At 42.1% G+C, this 18,235-nt stretch overlaps 1 protein-coding gene across 3 annotated transcripts in view; it reads left to right on the top strand.

Moving 5' to 3' along the window:
- Positions 1 to 1,500: 1,500 nt before the first annotated feature.
- The window catches only part of CEP170 (centrosomal protein 170), a 221,812-nt gene continuing 205,077 nt past the window's right edge, over positions 1,501 to 18,235 (top strand). For 2 of the 3 annotated variants that reach the window (XM_075862609.1, XM_075862608.1), the window contains exon 1: positions 1,501 to 1,838. The gene's annotated coding sequence lies outside the window, so the exon portion shown is untranslated. The remainder of the gene's footprint in view (positions 1,839 to 18,235) is intronic. The other variant, XM_075862610.1, reaches the window with a different exon arrangement.

Below are 18,235 nucleotides of genomic sequence, written 5' to 3'. Positions count from 1 at the left end.
GGTACTGGATCGTACCCGGCTCTTCCCTGGTGGTAATGGGAGCCGGGGTAATAATAGGGGTTAGTGTTAGCCTCTTTATGTCTAACATTAAGCCCCGCCTTAGTAATGGACGCTGTCAATCAGCCAGCGGCCATTACTAAGGTGGCAGTAATAAAGTTTAGAAAGATACAAACACATAGAAAAAATATTTTATTTAAAAAAAAATCCCACACACAATCCTCGTTATCCATTTTATTGAGAATAAAAAAAATGCAGTAATCGAAGTAGTCTTCGAATCTGAAGTAGTCCTCGAATCCGAAGTAGTCCAACAACCGAACCTGTAAAAAAACACGAACACACGAAAATAATTAGTAACACATAAAAAAGCAAAATAATTCTAAGGCTGGGTTCACACGACCATGTTACGTCCGTAATGTACGGAACGTATTTCGGCCGGAAGACCCGGACCGAACACACTGCAGGGAGCCGGGCTCCTAGCATCATAGTGATGTACGATGCTAGGAGTCCCTGCCTCGCTGCAGGACAACTGTCACGTACTGTAATCATGATTACAGTACGGGACAGTAGTTCCACGCAGAGGCAGGGACTCCTAGCGTCGTACATCACTATGATGCTAGGAGCCCGGCCCCCTGCACTGTGTTCGGTCCGGGTCTTCCGGCCGAAATACGTTCCGTACATTACGGACGTAACATGGTCGTGTGAACCCAGCCTTATACTTACCTTTCCTGGGTCCAGCGCTGGAGCCGCAATGTCAGCGAGCTAGGCCCTATATCTAAGCTTATCATGTGTGATACTGTCTGCTGAGCCACTGTATCTAATCCTATCCATAGCTATAGGGTCATAGTGCTATAGATATGCGGTCTCCTATATACACATATACATACTTTTTTTTTGGGGGGCAGGTATAGTATTGGGGTCATTTACCCTGATGTTTCAAGACCTTAGTGACGCCCCTGGCTGCTAGTGCTGCTTCGTTGGGTCACTTAGGAGACCCAGCGATGCAGCTGAAAGCTGTGGGCCGTCGGCCATGGGAAGTTGAGGGGGCCCTTTGCATCGGGGCCCATAAGTCCTTAGCTACGCCCTTGTCCAACCTGTAGTACACAGTTTATCGTAGCTGCGTAAGTCCTCACAACCTAGGGTATGTTCACACCTGTTGGATTTTTTAGAAAATCTTCAGCCGAGATCAAAGACTGAAACTGGCATTTCTGCCTCGGATTAGGCCAGCGGATCTGCATGTTAGGGCTAATCCGCAGATTTTCAGAGCGGAACCCCCGCCAATGTTGAACATGCTGCAGATTTTAAAATCTACAGCTCGTTGATTATTTCACAGCATGTGAATGGGGTTACAAAACCCCCATTAGCTTGCATGTAATTCAGAATCTCAGCAGATTTGAGGAGAACTTTGGCGCGCATAAATTAGCATTAAATTCCAACCGAGTAAACTTGGCCTACTCCACTCTAGCTGCCAGATGTAATGGAGAGGGGGAGACGTGAGTCTGGGGGCTCCTGGCCGGGCATCCAGGATGCAAAAGTGCAGCTGTCCGCAAACGACGAAACATATTACCAGTCCAAGTGCTGAGCCCAGCAGTACCACACACACCCTCCTCCTGACCAAACGTTGCAGCAACGTAGCTGATTAGTGCGCATGCTCTGTAAATGGTCTCTTCTCTCTCCATCCTTCCCAGCCCCGCCCTTCTTCTCGGTGCCGTTAGTCGTCGATTGTCGTTGACAACCTCCATCTCGATGATACAAGGGCGATAATTTATGGGCACAAAGGGTTTCTTAATTAACTCTATAAGTTCTGGAGACCAGAGGGGACGCGCGGTGACCTGCTGGCGGTGAGTGATGACTCCATACTGGCGGCCTTTATCATGCTTGTCAGAGTTCAGGGAATGTTCCGGGAAAAATCACGTCTATTACCGCAGCCTTTGTGTTGCTATGCACTAGAATACTAGAATCCATGTGAGCTTTATTTGTTTCCTATGCTTCGGTCAGAAAGCTGCAGAACAAAGCCGAGCAGCTACTTCTCCCTTTTTGCCACGACTGTGCCCATATTCGCTGGTCATGTATGTGCCAGACAATCATCTTAGTTCTGGTTATGGGATGACGTTGAGTTACTTTGGGTGAGGAGTCATATGATGTTACATGGTCGCAGGGCTCTGAATAATGAATGGCTGCTGTCTGGTAATACAGTATCTGGATTGAGGTTGTGGATTCTGTTGTAGAATATACACAATATCTTAGAATGGAATAAAGCATAACTGATAGAAATCCGAAGACTCTTGTAAAAGGGTCCTTGACTTGTCCTCTTGCCATATTGTGCCGCTTCTTAGCTGTACTGTATCTCTTCCTGGGAAAGCAGAGTAACAACCAATATTGTCCCACAGCTCCCGCCTGTTCCTGCCTAGATATGTACAGTGATATGTACTCCAGTACCACATCTCATACTGTGCTAGGAATATATATATAGGCCGAAGCAGACGAACGCGGGGAAACTCGGACGTGAAAAACGGCCGTTTTCACGGATCCCCATAGACTTGAGTCTATCGAGGGGTCTGCGAAAACAGAACAAAATAGGACATGTAATAATTTTTTCTACGGACTCTTCACACGGACATATACTACAGTCATCTGAATTCGGCCTAAGGGCTCGTTTACACAAGCGTGATATACGTGCGTGCTTTTCACGCGTGTCGTACGGACCTATGTAAGTCTATGGGGGCATGCAGACAGTCCGTGAGTTTTGCTCAGAGTGAGTCCGCTGAAAAAAAACCACGACATGTCTTATCTTTGTGCGCTGTTCGCGCATCACGCACCCATTGAAGTCAATGGGTGCGTGAAAATCACGCATGCCACACGGAAGCACTTCCGTGTGACACGCGTGATTCGCGCAACAGCTGTCAAACTGTGAATGTAAACAGAAAAGCACCACTTGCTTTTCTGTTTACAAACATCCAAACGGAGTGTCATAATGATGGCGGCTGTGCGAAAAGCACGCAGCCGCGCATCATACAGGGCTGACACACGGAGCTGTCAAGTGACTTTTGCGCACGCGAAATGCCACGGTTTTTGCGTGTGCAAAACGCACACGCTCGTCTAAATGAGCCCTTAGACACAGGCCAATGCACCTAGAACCTTGCAACTGGCATAACTTTTTGACATGTTTTCTATTAATGCGTATGAAAGTTTATATTGCATGTCTTGGAAATTCTTTTTAAGGCTGCATTCACACTACAGTGAAAAACAACCGTGTGACGAACGTTTTTTTAACGGCCGTCACACGGCCGTTTTCACTGGAATAAAGTTCTATGGGTGTATTTACACAACCGTTTTTTTTAATGGCCCGTGAATACAGGCCGTCAAAAAATAGGACATGTCTTATTTTTGTCCGTTTTCACAGTCAGACGGCTGCCGTAGTAGTCAACTGATCAGTTTTTACCGGCCGTTTTTCAGGAAACAATCCTTGTAGCGGCTGGTAAAAACTGATCCTGGCCGAGGACTCACCGCACATAGAGCTACTTTGAGCACTGAGACCGGGGATGCCCTTGACATTACGGTCTATATAAGGACAGTGAAGTGAGGGCTGTCAACAATGGAATCCCGGGCCAGGGCATTGCAAGATCTCTGGCCGGGGACTCCTGTCTTGTAGATAGCACCCCCCATCCCCCGTAGATAGCGCCACTGTAGCTCCCTGTAGGAGTAGAATCCTCAGCGGCCAGACCCCACTCTGGCCTAAATCCGTTCCCGGAGAAGCCCCCGGCGTCGCTATCCATATATGGAGAGTGACGTCAAGGGGTAACTCCTGGAGCGGCCCACTGCAGGGGATTCCGCTCTCCTGACGTCACTGTACATATATGGACAGAGACGTCAGGGGCACCGTCTTTGAGCGGAATGCCCGGCCCGCTCTGGCAGGGGATTCCGCTCTCCCAACGTCACTGTCCATGTATGGACAGAGACGTCAGGGGCTCAGTCTATGAGGAATCCCCAGCCAGAGGTATTCAGCTCCTAAAGTGAGCTACAGTGGCGCTATCTACAGGGGAGGGGGTTGTATCTACAAGTAGGGGTGCTATCTACAGGGGGCATGGTACTATCTACAGGGGACACTGGCACCATCTACATGGGCACTGTCCCTTTATATGCGGGCACTGCAGCACTATCTACAGTGGGCACTGTGGTGTTTTCAGGGGTTCTGAGCAAAAAAACAAAAAGAACTGACAAATGAAATCCATCATTCTTTTTTTTTTTTTTTTTTTTTTAACGGCCATGTAAGACGGACTGGAAATAGATGAAAGTTTTGAGACACACTAATGCAAAATGGCCAAGAAAATCTGACAGTTGATCCGTCTTTAATGGCCATTTTTTTTCACTGTCGTGTGAATGTAGCCTAAGGGTATGTTCACACGCAAACTCAAAAACGTCTGAAAATACAGAGCTGTTTTCAAGGGAACACCGCTCCTGAGTTTCAGACATATTTTAAGCCACTGCCGTTTTTGGAGCTGTTTTCAATAGAGTCTATGAAAAATGGCTCCAAAAACGTCCCAAGAAGTGACCTGCACTTCTTTTTCGCAGACGGTTTTTTTACGCGGCCTGTCGGAACAGAACGGCGTTTTTCCCATTGAAATCAATAGGCAGATGTTTGGAGGCGTTCTTACGATTTTTTGGGCGTTTACGGCCCAAAAAACGGTCGAAAATAAGCCATGTGAACATACCCTAAGAGTATGTTCACATGGCAAACGAAAAACGACCGTAAAATACGGAGCCGTTTTCAAGGGAAAACAGCCTCTGATTTTCAGCCGCTTTTTATGCATCAAGCGTTTTTTGATGCATTTTTTTTTACGGCCGCTTTTTTATTGAGACAATGAAAAGCGGCTCCAGAAAATGGCTCATTAAGTGACATGCGCTTCCTTTTACAGAGCGTTTTTTTTTACGTTCCGTTTTTACAAGCGGCCATGTAGAAAAATGCCCCATGGTTACGAAACGCAGTTTTTCCAGTTGAAATCAATGGCCAGATGTTTGGAGACATTCAGCCCGAAAAACGGCTGAAAATAAGCTGTGTGAACATAGTTTGGAATTTTTGACCGAATACTTCTAGCAGTTTTCTCCTTGGGCTTGTTATAAACAGCTGTCATTTATTTTTTTATGCTATGAAAGGGATTTTTATGTCTTTTTTCGGGACAGATCGGGCTTTATTTTCTTTTACCATTGTAAGGGTATGTTCACACAGAGTTTTTTGCAGGCTGAAAATTCTGCCTCAAAATTCTGTCTGGAATTTTGAGGCAGATTTTGATCTGCCTGCACGCCGTTTGACCCGTTTTTCGTCTGCGGCCATTGAGTGCCGCGGGCAAAAACGCAGTGAAAAACGCTTTCTCTACCTCCCATTGATGTCAATGGGAGGTCAGAGATGTAAACGGCCGAAGATAGGGCATGTCGCTTCTTTTTCCCGCGAGCCGGATTTACTGCTCGTAGGAAAAAACGCCTCCGCCTCCCATTGAAGTCAATGGGAGGCGTTTTTGGCGCATTTTCCGACGCGTTTCCGCATCAAAAAACGCTGTTTGAATAGGGCCTTACACATGTAGTATTTTTTTTACATTAGCGTATGAAAATTAGTAAATTATAAAGAGAAACCCCAAAATTGATTTTACATTTGTGTTCACTATTGTCTACCTTTTATTTTGACATAACGTAGCCCCTGATCTAGTTAGATAAATTGTGTCGGAGCTGAGTCCCCGTTCAGTTTTTTGCAGGCAGAAAAAAAAATTTTTTTTTGTGATGTTTTTTGCCCACGGCCATTAAAGCCAATACAAGGACCAGGGTGAAAAAAACAAACTAAGAAACAAGCGCTGCAAAAATCGCAACTCCAGAGAAAAAAATAATAATACTTACCCAGAATGCTCTGTCTTCCTGCAGCCCAGCCTCCTGGGATGACGCTTCAGCCCATGTGGCAGTACAGTGGTAACTCCCCAAAAGTGACTCCATTTGGGCAACTACACACCTTGAGGAATCTAGGGGTTTAATGAGAATTGTTTTTGTTTTTTTTGCTGAATTAATAAGGGTTAAAGTATAGCTAAATGTTTGACAAACCCCTGACATGTCATAGTGACATGTCAGAGGTTTGGATTGGTGGGGGTCCGAGCACTGAGACTCCCACCAATCGCTAGAACGAAGCAATTCTCATTTAACCCCTAGATTCCTCAAGGTGTGTAGTTTCCCAAATGGAGTCACTTTTGGGGGGTTTCCAGTGTACTGGTTCCTCAGGGGCTCTGTAAATGTGACATGGCGGCCAGAAACCAATCCAGTGGTCACATGGTCTGAAGCCATAATCATCAACATTAAAATAAAAAAATGCTGGAAATTGATTGGCCAGCAAACTCGCCTGCCCTAAACCCCATAGAGAATCTATGGGGTATTTGCGAGAGGAAGCTGAGACACCAGACCCAACAATGCAGATGAGCTGAAGGCCGCTATCAAAGCAACCTGGGATTCCATAGCACCTCAGCAGTGCCACAGGCTGATCGCCTCCATGCCACGCCGCATTGATAACACCTCAGCAGTGCCACAGGCTGATCACCCCCATGCCACGCCGCATTGATGCAGTAATTCATGCAAAAGAAGCCCCGACCAAGTATTGAGGGCATATACTGTACATACTTTTCAGTAGGCCAACATTTCTGTATTAAAAATAATTTTTAAATTGGGCTTATATAATAATCCAATTTTCTGAGAGACTACATTTTGGGTTTTCATTAACTGTTACCATAATCATCAACATTAAAAGAAAAAAATGCTGAAAATAGATCACAATGTGTGTAATGAATTTATATAATATATGAGTTTCACTTTTTATATATACATAGATATACACACACACACACACACACACACACACACACACACACACACACACACACACACACACACACACACACACACACACACGTGTGTATATATATGTAGATATATATTATATATGCTTGTGCGTGTATATATATGTAGATATATATTATATATGTGTGTGTATATATATATATATATGTGTGTGTGTGTATATATATATATATATATATATATATGTAGATATATAATATATGTGTGCGTGTGTGTATATATATATATATATTATATGTGCGTGTGTGTGTATATATATGTTTGTGTGTGTGTGTGTGTGTGTGTGTATGTATGTATATATATATATATATATATATATATATATATAACTAGGCAGCCCCTTTCATTTAAGCCTGTGCTGCTGGATTCTATTTTTGTGTATATATATATATATATACAGTCCAATGGTAGATGAACACAGCACTCCAATGGTTTCCAGAAAATCAGGCCATGTGCTCGTTACCTGGGGGTGAATCAATTCCCCAAAAGAATAGAGAAAAGCATAGAACACAGTAACGGCACCAGGACTTCAGAGTAGATGAAAGCAAAAAGTGGATTTATTCACCTCAATAAAGCAACGTTTCGGTTCAACAGGAACCTTTCTCAAGCCATCATGGCTTGAGAAAGGTTCCTGTTGAACCGAAACGTTGCTTTATTGAGGTGAATAAATCCACTTTTTGCTTTCATCTACTCTGAAGTCCTGGTGCCGTTACTGTGTTCTATGCTTTTTTCTATATATATATATATATATATATATATACACACACAGAGCAAGAGCAAGTAAACACAGCACTCCACGAATCCAGAAAATCAGGCCATGTGCTAGTCACCAGGGGATGAATCAATTCCCCTTCTTTTTAGACTGAAACCAGCATAGAATATAGTAACGGCACCAGGACTTCAAGGCAGATGAAAAACAGGGTGGATTTATTCACCTCAAACACAGCAACGTTTCGGTTCAACAGGAGCCTTTCTCAAGCCATCAATGCTCGAGAAAGGTTCCTGTTGAACCGAAACGTTGCTGTGTTTGAGGTGAATAAATCCACCCTGTTTTTCATCTGTCTTGAAGTCCTGGTGCCGTTACTATATTCTATGCTGGTTTATATATATATATATATATATATATATATATATGTATATGTATATCTATGTATATGAGAGAGAAACACAAAGAAGGCAGCACATCCAGTCGTAGTTAGAAGAGAAAGAGCTTTATTAGCCCAGATGTAACGTTTCGGCTCAAACACCTAGAGCCTTTCTCATGATTAAGAAGGAGTGTTTGCTCGTTCGTCGGCTGATCATTGCCCTGCTTACATAGGGCAATGATCGGGAACAAGCGTTCATAAGAAACGCTCTTTTGCCTGATCATTGGCCCATGTGGAAGGGCCTTAACTGTAAAAAATCATTTCCGATATTGATGTCTGAAACGTCTTTCTTTGACACACAATGAATGTACGCATGTCCTTTGTAGAGTCTTTGGAAAGAACAGATTACATGAGGGAAGTGAATCACATTGATTTAGCAGATTTACTACTTATCAGCCACTAGCAGAATTACTGCGCCGCTGCGTTCACCATAACCTCTCTCGCTGGCTCCCAGAAGCTGCACAGTGTATAAGGCTGGGTTCACACACCCTGTTTACGGACGTAATTCGGGCGTTTTAGCCTCGAATTACGTCCGAAAATACGGCTCCAAAGCGTCGACACACATCTGCCCTTTCATTTGAATGGGTTTTACAATGTACTGTGCCGACGGTCATTTTTTTTACGCGCCGCTGTCAAAAGACGGCGCGTAAAAAAGACGCCCGCGTCAAAGAAGTGCCTGTCACTTCTTGAGACGTAAATGGAGCCGTTTTCCATTGACTCCATGGAAAAACAGCTCCAATTACGTCCGTAATGGACGCAGCGAAAAGCGCCTGCACATGCCATTACGTCTGAAATTCCGGAGCTGTTTTCTCCTGAAAACAGCTCCGGAATTTCAGGCGTAACGGAGGCTGCCATGTGAACATACCCTTATTCTGCAGCCTGCCCATACAAACCAATCGGCTTGTATGCTTTTCAAAGCAAAAGCTCTTAACTAGCCTCTGGCGCTGCCTACCATTAACTGCAAGTAAGGAGCTTTCTTATTTGCTCTCCTGCCTCGGCTGAACGCTGTTGTAGCGCTGCGGCGCTCCTCAGTACATGGCTCCGTCTCATGCGTAGAAATATGCCTGAGACTGTTTTTAAAGTGTAAAATTGTCTACACAGTTGCCAATGACGTTTGTGAAGGGCATTATTACGATCAATATATCTGACAGTATCTCTTCAACCTGTTTGTGACATATAACGTAACTATGTCATAGCCGCCAAGGGGGGAGTATGGAGCAGGCTCACTGGCAGAGTCCACTCCATACTTGCCTCAATGCAACAACAGCTGGGATTGGAGATAACTGTGATCCCAGAGGTTTAACTTCTTATAAAAACCACCTTAGCCTCCTTTGTCAGCCCATCCCACCCCATTACAGGATCGCGGGTGGTGATGGTCGTCATGACAGCCTGGGAGCATAATGAAGGCGGTAAATAGCACAATACACTGCAATACATAGGTATTGCAGTATACTGTATCAGCGATCAAACTATCACTTGTTCAAGTTCCTTAGGGGGACTAGAAATAAAAAAAAATAAACAGTTAAATACATTTTTTATGTAAAAAAAATATATATTAAGGCCCCATGCACACGAACGTTCTTTTGCGGCCGCAATTCCCCTGAAAATCCACGGGAGAATTGCGGCCCCATTCATTTCTATGGGCCCAGGAGCCTGCACCGCAGAAAGAACGGACATGTCTTATTACGGCCGTGTTCTGCGGTCCAGGCTCATAGACAATAATGGACGCGGCCATGTGCACGGCCCGCGATTTGTGGGCGGGCCGTGGGTGACACTGTCCCCGGCCGACCCGAAAATCACAGCTGTGTTCATGGCTATGGTCGTGTGCATGAGGCCTAAAAGTAGAAAAAAACTTTTTTCTTCATTTTCCTCTAAAGTGATGTAACAAATAATAAAAGCAAAACATAATTGGTACCATAAAAGTGAGAGCTATTAAAATATGTTTGTTTTTTTACCCGTAAGATGAGATCTGTAGGAAAAAAAATAAAATTTGAAATGCCAGAATTTGTGTTTTCGTCATCTAGTTTCCCAAAAAAATTGGAGTGAATAGTGATCAAAAAGTCGTATGTACTCCTAAATGATACTATGAAAAACTACAGCTCGTCCCACAAAAAACAAGCTCTCAAACCGCTCCATAGATGGAAAAATAAAGTTATTGATCTAAAAATGTGGCGACAAAAGCTTTTTTATTTTTTTCCCTTTAAATAGTTTTTTTTCGTAAAAGTGTACATCATCAAAAAAAAGTTAGATAGAAATAGGGCATTGTCGTTTATCGCATTGACTCGAAGGGAACTCGAAAAACAATGGAGCAATTGAAGGTTTTTCAACTCCACCCCAGAAAGAATTTTTCTGTTTGTTTCCTAGTACATTATATGGAACTTTAAATCGTGACGATTAAAAACTACAAAAAACATACACTCATACGGCTATGTCGACAGAAAAATAAAAAGATATATGGCTTTTGAGAAGAAAATGAAAAACTGAAAAATGTCTGTGGCACCAAAGGGTTCAGCTCCCATTTAGTGGCGCTGTAGGGAAATTGTAAATCTTCTGCCGGTCTCCACACAGATAACAGCTGGTCGCTTGGTGATCATCCTATTAACCCCTTAACGCTCAGTGACGTACTATTCTGTCATGGAAACCGCCTTGTTCGCTCTCCATGACGGAATAGTACGTCACGGGAGTAACGGCCATTTCGGCCGTCCTCCCGACACATACAGGAGCTGTGACAGTTGCTGCCTCGTACAGCAGCTGTCACAGCTCCTACAGCGGGGACCGATCGCTGTGTCCCCGCTGATTAACCCCTGAAAATACGTGTTCAATAGCGATCACGGCTTTTTAGGGGTTAAGCTGCCTTCGCCGGCCTGCTACACGATAGCGGCCGGTGATGGTGACTATGGCAACCGGACACCAAACAATGCCATCGACAGAAGCCTAGTGGGTCCTGACGAAGTCAGGACCCACTATGCTTGCTGTCACTGAGTAGCTGACAGCTCTGATACACTGCACTACGCATGTAGTGCAGTGTATTAGAATAGCGATCAGGGCCTCCTGCCCTCAAGTCCCCTAGTGGGACAAAGTAATAAAAGTAAAAATCCCCCCTTTTCCCTTATCAGTCCTTTATTATTAATAAAAATATATAAACAAACAAATAAACTATACATAATTGGTATCGCCGCGTCCGTAACGGCCTGAACTACAAAATAATTTCGTTATTTATGCCGCGCGGTGAACGCCGTAAAAGAAAATAATAATAAACCGTACCAGAATCACAATTCTTTGGTCACTTCACCTAGCAAAAAATGGAATAAAAAGAGATCAAAAAGTCGCAGGTACCTAAAAATGGTATTGATGGAAACTACAGTTCGTTACGCAAAAAATAAGTCCTCGCACGGCTTTATTGATGGAAAAATAAAAAAGTTCTGGCTCTTAGAACATGGTAACACAAAAAGTAAATGATTTTTTACAAACGTATTCTGCAAACGCCATAAGACATAAAAAAAACCTATAAACATCTGGTATCGCCGTAATCGTATCGCCACGCAGAATAAAGTGAATATGTCATTTATAGCGCACGGTGCACGCTGTAAAAAAAATAGAATAAAAAAACAATAGTAGAATTGCTGTTTTTTAGTCACTGCGCCACTTAAAAATAGAATAAAAACTGATCAAAAAGTTGCATGCACCCCAAGAAAACGACAATAAATTCCTCAAGGTGTCTAGTTTCCAAAATGGGGTCACTTTTGGGGGGTTTCCACTGTTTTGGCACCACAAGACCTCTTCAAACCGGACATGGTGCCTAATAAAAAGGAGGGCTCAAAATCCACTAGGTGCTTTTTTTCTTCGGAGGACGGTGCTTCAGTCCATTACCGCACTAGGGCCACATGTGGGATATTTCTCAAAACTGCAGAATCTGGGCAATACGTATTGAGTTGCGTTTCTCTGGTAAAACCTTTTGTGTTGTAAAAAAAAGTGGTATAAAAAGGATTTTCTGACAAAAAAAAAAATAGATTTCACCTCTACTTTGCTCTGAATTCCTGTGAAACACCTAAAGGGTTCATAAACTTTCTAAATGCTGTTGTGAATACTTTGAGGGGTCTAGTTTCTAAAATGGGGTGTTTGATAGAGGTTTCTGATATATGGGCCCCTCAAAGCAACTTCAGAACTGAACTGGAACCTAAAAAAATAAATAAATGAGGCAATACTTTGCTTCTTACATTATACTGATAATGAGCCGTGCCCACCCCGAGATGACCCCAGTTTTGACCATTTGTATAAATGGAGACCCCTATTAGACCGTTTCAGTGCCCGGTTTTCCTAAGCATACACCCCCGAGAAGTGTATTTCTATTGACGAGTCCTTGGCATATTTTAAAGGGAGGGTTCAATTCCGCCAGTACCTGCTGGGTAAGAGGGCAAGGTATGGCGTAAAGATGTATAAGCTGTGCGAGAGAGCATCAAGGTATACCTACAAATTTAGGATATATGAAGGGAAGGACACCAGTGCTCAGCCCCCAGAATGCCCCCCCCCCCCTTTACTGGGAGTTAATGCAAAAAGTGTGTGGGATTTGGTGCACCCACTGCTGGACCAGGGTTACCACCTCTACCTGGATAATTTTTATACCAGCGTCCCACTCTTCAACTGCCTCGCTCGCAGAAGTCCTGCGGCATGCGGAACTGCTAGAAGAAATCTGAGAGGCCTCCCTAAGACTCTGCAGGGCAAACACCCAGAAGGGGTGAGAGCAGGGCACAATCCAGCAGCAACATATTGTCCTTGTACTTGACACACAAGAGTGATGTCACACCAGTACCCATGTACCTCTACGAGGTACCAGTACAGAGACCTCCAAACCAGACTGCATCTTGTACTACAATAGGTACATGGGAGGGGTGGACTTGTCAGATCAAGTCCTGAAGCCCTACAGCGCCATGCGGTGTGGTATAAGAAGCTGGCCGGGCACATCATACAGATGCCATTGTACAACGCGTACGTGCTACATCGATATACAGGCCAGACGGGAACTTTCCTGGAATTTCAAGAGGTGGTTATCAAGAAACTAATTTTTAGGGACCAAGAAGGGGGGCACCCAGTACTTCTGGAAGCGAGGCCACACGCATCGTACCAGGGCAACACTTTCCAGGAGAAGTTCCCCAAACTGGCAAGAAAGGAAAAAGTCGAAAGAGGTACAAAGTCTGCTATAAGAGGGGGATAAGGAAGGACACAATATATCAATGTGACACGTGTCCCGAAAAACTAAGGCTCCGTATGAAAGAGTGCTTCAAAATGTATCATACATCCCTTGATTTTTAATCTACCCCAGTTTTACTTACCCTGATGTACTCCACACAGCTTATCCCCCCTCGTCTTTCCCCTCTGAGCCCTGCTGCGTGCCTAGGCAGCTGATAACAGCCACATTGAGGGTATTGACGTACCCGTGAGAACCCACATTACAGTTTATGGGGTGTATGTCTCCGGTCAAAATGCTCACTACACCTCTAGATGAATGCCTCAAGGGTGTAGTTTTTAAAACGGGGTCACTTCTTGGGGGTTTCAACTGTACTGGTACCTCAGGGGCTTCTGCATACATGACTTTGCACCCAAAAAATCCCCAGTAGGCCAAATGGTGGTCCTTTCCTTCTGAGCCCTCCCATGGGCCCAAACAGCAGTTTATCACCACAAATGGGGTACTGCCGCACTCAGGACAAATTGGGCAACAGAATGGGGTATTTTATTTCTTGTGAAAATTAGAAATTTTCAGCCAAAACGACATAATATTGGAAAAAAAAATTTGTTTTAATTCCCAGCCCAATTCAAATAAGTTCTGTGAAAAAACTGTGGGGTCAAAATGGTCACAACACCCATAAATGAATTCCTTGAGGGGTGTAGTTTCCAAAATGGGGTCCCTTCTGGTGGGTTTACATTGCTTTGATACCTCTGGGGCTCTGCAAATGCGACATGGCACCCGAAAACCAATCCAGCAAAATCTGGACTCCAACAAACACATAGCATTCCTTTGCTTCTGAGCCCTCCCATGAGCCCAAATGGCAGTTTATCACCACAAATGGGGTATTGCCTCACTAAGGACAAATTGGGCAACAAAATGGGGTATTTTGTTCCCTGTGAAAATAAGACTTTTTGATCAAAAATGACATCTTATTGGAAAAAATGTCATTTTTTTTATTTCACAGACCAATTCAAATAGGTGCTGTGAAAAAACTGTGTGGTCAAAATTATAACAACAACCATAAATGAATTTCTTGAGGGGTGTAGTTTCGAAAATGGGGTCACTTCTGGTGGGTTTCCATTGCTTTGATACCTCTGGGGCTCTGCAAATGCGACATGGCACCCGAAAACCAATCCAGCAAAATCTGGACTCCAACACTCCAACAAACACATAGCGCTCCTTTCCTTCTGAGCCCTCCCATGGGCCCAAACGGCAGTTTATCAACACAAATGGGGTATTGCCGCACTCAGGACAAATTGGGCAACAAAATGGGGTATTTTGTTCACTGTGAAAATAGGAAATTTTGATCATAAATTACATCTTATTGGAAAAAATGACATTTTTTAAATTTCACAGCCCAATAAAAATAGGTGCCGTGAAAAAACTGTGCTGTCAAAATGATAACAACAACCATAAATGAATTCCTTTAGGGGTGTAGTTTCCAAAATGGGGTCACTATTGGGGGATTCCTACTGTTTTGGCACCTCAAAACCTCTTCAAACCTGGCATGCTGCCTAAAATATAAATATATTCTAATAAAAAAGAGGCCTCAAAATGCACTAGGTGCTTCTTTGCTTCTGGGGCTTGTGTTTTAGTCCACGAGCGCACTAGAGCCACATGTGGGACATTTCTAAAAACGGCAGAATCTGGAAAATACATATTTAGTAGTGTTTCTCTGGGAAAACCTTCCGTGTTACACCCAAAAAAATTGAATAAAATTGAAATTCAGCAAGAAAAATGAAATTTGCAAATTTCACCTCCACTTTGCTTTAATTCCTGTGAAATGCCTGAAGGGTTAAAAAACTTTCTAACTGCTGTTCTGAATACTTTGAGGGGTCTAGTTTTTAAAATGGGGTGTTTTATCGGGGTTTCTAATACATAGGCCCCACAAAGCCACTTCAGAACTGAACAGGTACCTTAAAAAAAAGGCTTTTGAAATTTTCTTTAAAAAAAAGAGAAATTGCTGTTTATGTTCTAAGCCTTGTAACGTCCAAGGAAAATAAAATAATATTCAAAAAACGATGTCAATCTAAAGTAGACATATGGGAAATGTGAACTAGTAACTATTTTGGGTGGTATAACCGTCTGTTTTACAAGCAGATGCATTTAAATTCTGAAAAATGCTATTTTTTATAAATTTTCCCTAAATTTTGCAATTTTTCACCAATAAACACTGAATATATCGTCCAAATTTTACCACTAACATAAAGCCCAATGTGTCACGAGAAAACAATCTCAGAATCGCTTGGATAGGTTTAAGCATTCCGACGTTATTACCACATAAAGTGAAATATGTCAGATTTGAAAAATGGTCTGAGCCTTAAGGCGAAAACAAGGCTGCGTCCTTAAGGGGTTAAAGGCCTGGACAGGTCTAGGAGCCAGAAACAACGCACTGTAGTTCCGGGTCCACACAATCCAGTTGAGGAGCAATCACTGCACACTAAAAACAAATGCAACAAACACAGTGCAAACAAGAGCCTGACCTTAAACCTCACTTGAGGTGCCCGTCCCTCTTTTCATTCTAGTTCCGTTTCACGGAATTTGCCGCAAAAATTCTGCCGTTTGAACTAACACTTAATTTATCCTCCCCTATAGCAGTAAAAATTGTGTTCCACTACTCCTGTCGATGTAAAACTGACAGATGTATTACACTGTACTCTATAAGTAGTGCAATGTATTATAAGAGCGATAAAAGGTTCAGGCCTTCAAATTCCCTGGTAACCTTAAAAAAAAATAAAAAAATAATGCTTTGTAAATATAAAAAAAAAAAAAGTTTTAAGAATTAAAAATCGCCCTCTTTTTTTAATCTTATCAGGTCCTTTATTATTGGAAGAAAAATAAAAAATTAAACAAACTACATAATTTGTGTCGCTACATCCATAATCACCTGAGCTAGAAAATATTACATTGTTTATCCCGCCCGGTGAACGGCATATAAAATTATTATTATTTTTTGCCAATGCTAGAATTATGGCTTTTTTGGTCACCAAAAATAAGAAAGTTTACACAAACAAAAACAAACATTTTTACAAAAAGTACATTTATTGTGAAAAAAATATGTAAAACCTATATAAATTTGGTATTACTATAATCGTACTGACCCACACAATTAAAGTTAACATATCAGTTAATAACGTATGGTGAACGCCGTAAAAAAATAAATCACAAAACACTAAAAAATCATGCCACATATATTTTTCACTTTTCTATTCTTTTGGCTTTCTGAATAACAGTCAGAAAGATTCTGTGACTTGATTATGCTGAACTAATTTTCACTTATGTGACTGACTCTTGTTCTATTGCCAGGTTTGTATTTTCTTAAAAAAAACTGCCATAGTTAAACATAAAAACGATATAAATTTGGTATAGCCATAATTGTACTGACCTGCAGAATAAAGTTAGCATTTAATTTATACAAAACATTTCTCACTTTGCCTCCCAATTTTTTTTATAAAAAGTGATCAAAAAGTTGCATGTACCCCATAATGGTACCAGTAAAAACTACCAGTTTCACATTATGTGGTACAATAAATGATACCATGAAAAACTACAATGTTTGCCACAAAAAATAATTATTATTATTATTACTAAACAACCAGCTACACTGACCTTTAAAACTGTTGCCATACGCAAGCGCCACCGTTTAGCTCTCTGACATTTGGTGATTTATCTATCACCTCACTTCCTGTCACCACGCATGCGCATTTATTCGTATGTTCACTGGTGGGTTCTGCATAGCCCTGACATTATCGCTGTGTGGTCCACAGTGATTATTTCTATCACTTGCGTTTACTCTAATGCGCCTGCGCATCTAATCATACATCCATTGGCCGCTCCTACAAGCTGGTAATTTGTGGCGCCGGCTGTCTATTACAGAACAGGCCTAGCCATTCTCCAGACATTAATCCCATCGAAAACTTATGGAGGGAGCTGAAGATCCGAGTTGCCAAGCGACAGCCTCGAAATCTTAATGATTTACAGATGATCTGCAAAGAGGAGTGGGCCAAAATTCCATCTAACATGTGTGCAAACCTCATCATCAACTACAAAAAACGTCTGACTGCTGTGCTTGCCAACAAGGGTTTTGCCACCAAGTATTAAGTCTTGTTTGCCAAAGGGATCAAATACTTATTTCTCTGTGCAAAATGCAAATAAATATATATAATTTTGACTATGTGATTTTCTGTGTTTTTTTAAATATAATCTATCTCTCACTGGTAAAATTAACCTAGCCTAAAAATTCTAGACTATTCATGTCTTTGACAGTGGGCAAACTTACAAAATCAGCAAGGGATCAAATACTTATTTCCTTCACTATATATATATATATATATATATATATATATATATATATATATATATATATATATATATATATATATATATATATATATATATATATATATATATGATATTATCTGTCTTACATCAGATACATTCAAATTTAGAAAAATGTACACTTTTTTTCAAATTTTCTCTAAATGTAGATGTTTTTCACAAATAAACACTAAAGGTATCCACGAAATTTCACCACTAACATAAAGTACAATGTGTCACTAGAAAACAATCTCAGTATTGCTTGGATAAATAAAAGCAATCCAAAGTTATTACCAGATAAAGTGACACGTGTCAGATTTGAAAAACTGGGTCTGAGCCTTAGGCTGGATTCACACGAACGCGGCGTTTTGCGCGCGCAAAAAGCACTTGACAGCTCCGTGTGTCATCCGTGTATGATGCATGATTTTCGCGCTGCCGCCATCATAGAGATGATTCTAGTCGACGTCAGTCACTGTCCAGGGTGCTGAAAGAGTTAACTGATCGGCAGTTAACTCTTACAGCACACTCGACAGTGAATGCTGATCACAATATCGAGAAACCTGTTAAAAAAGAAAAAGTTTGTGCTTACCGAGAACTTTCCTCCCGGCCGTTGCCTTGGTGACGCGTCCTTGGTGACGCGCCTCTCTTGACATCTGGCCCCACC

The sequence above is a fragment of the Rhinoderma darwinii genome, chromosome 4 (assembly GCF_050947455.1).
Source record: "Rhinoderma darwinii isolate aRhiDar2 chromosome 4, aRhiDar2.hap1, whole genome shotgun sequence".
In the NCBI taxonomy this organism is placed as follows: domain Eukaryota; kingdom Metazoa; phylum Chordata; class Amphibia; order Anura; family Rhinodermatidae; genus Rhinoderma; species Rhinoderma darwinii.
Note: the sequence above shows the minus strand (reverse complement) of the source record. Positions and strands in the feature narration are given on the sequence as shown.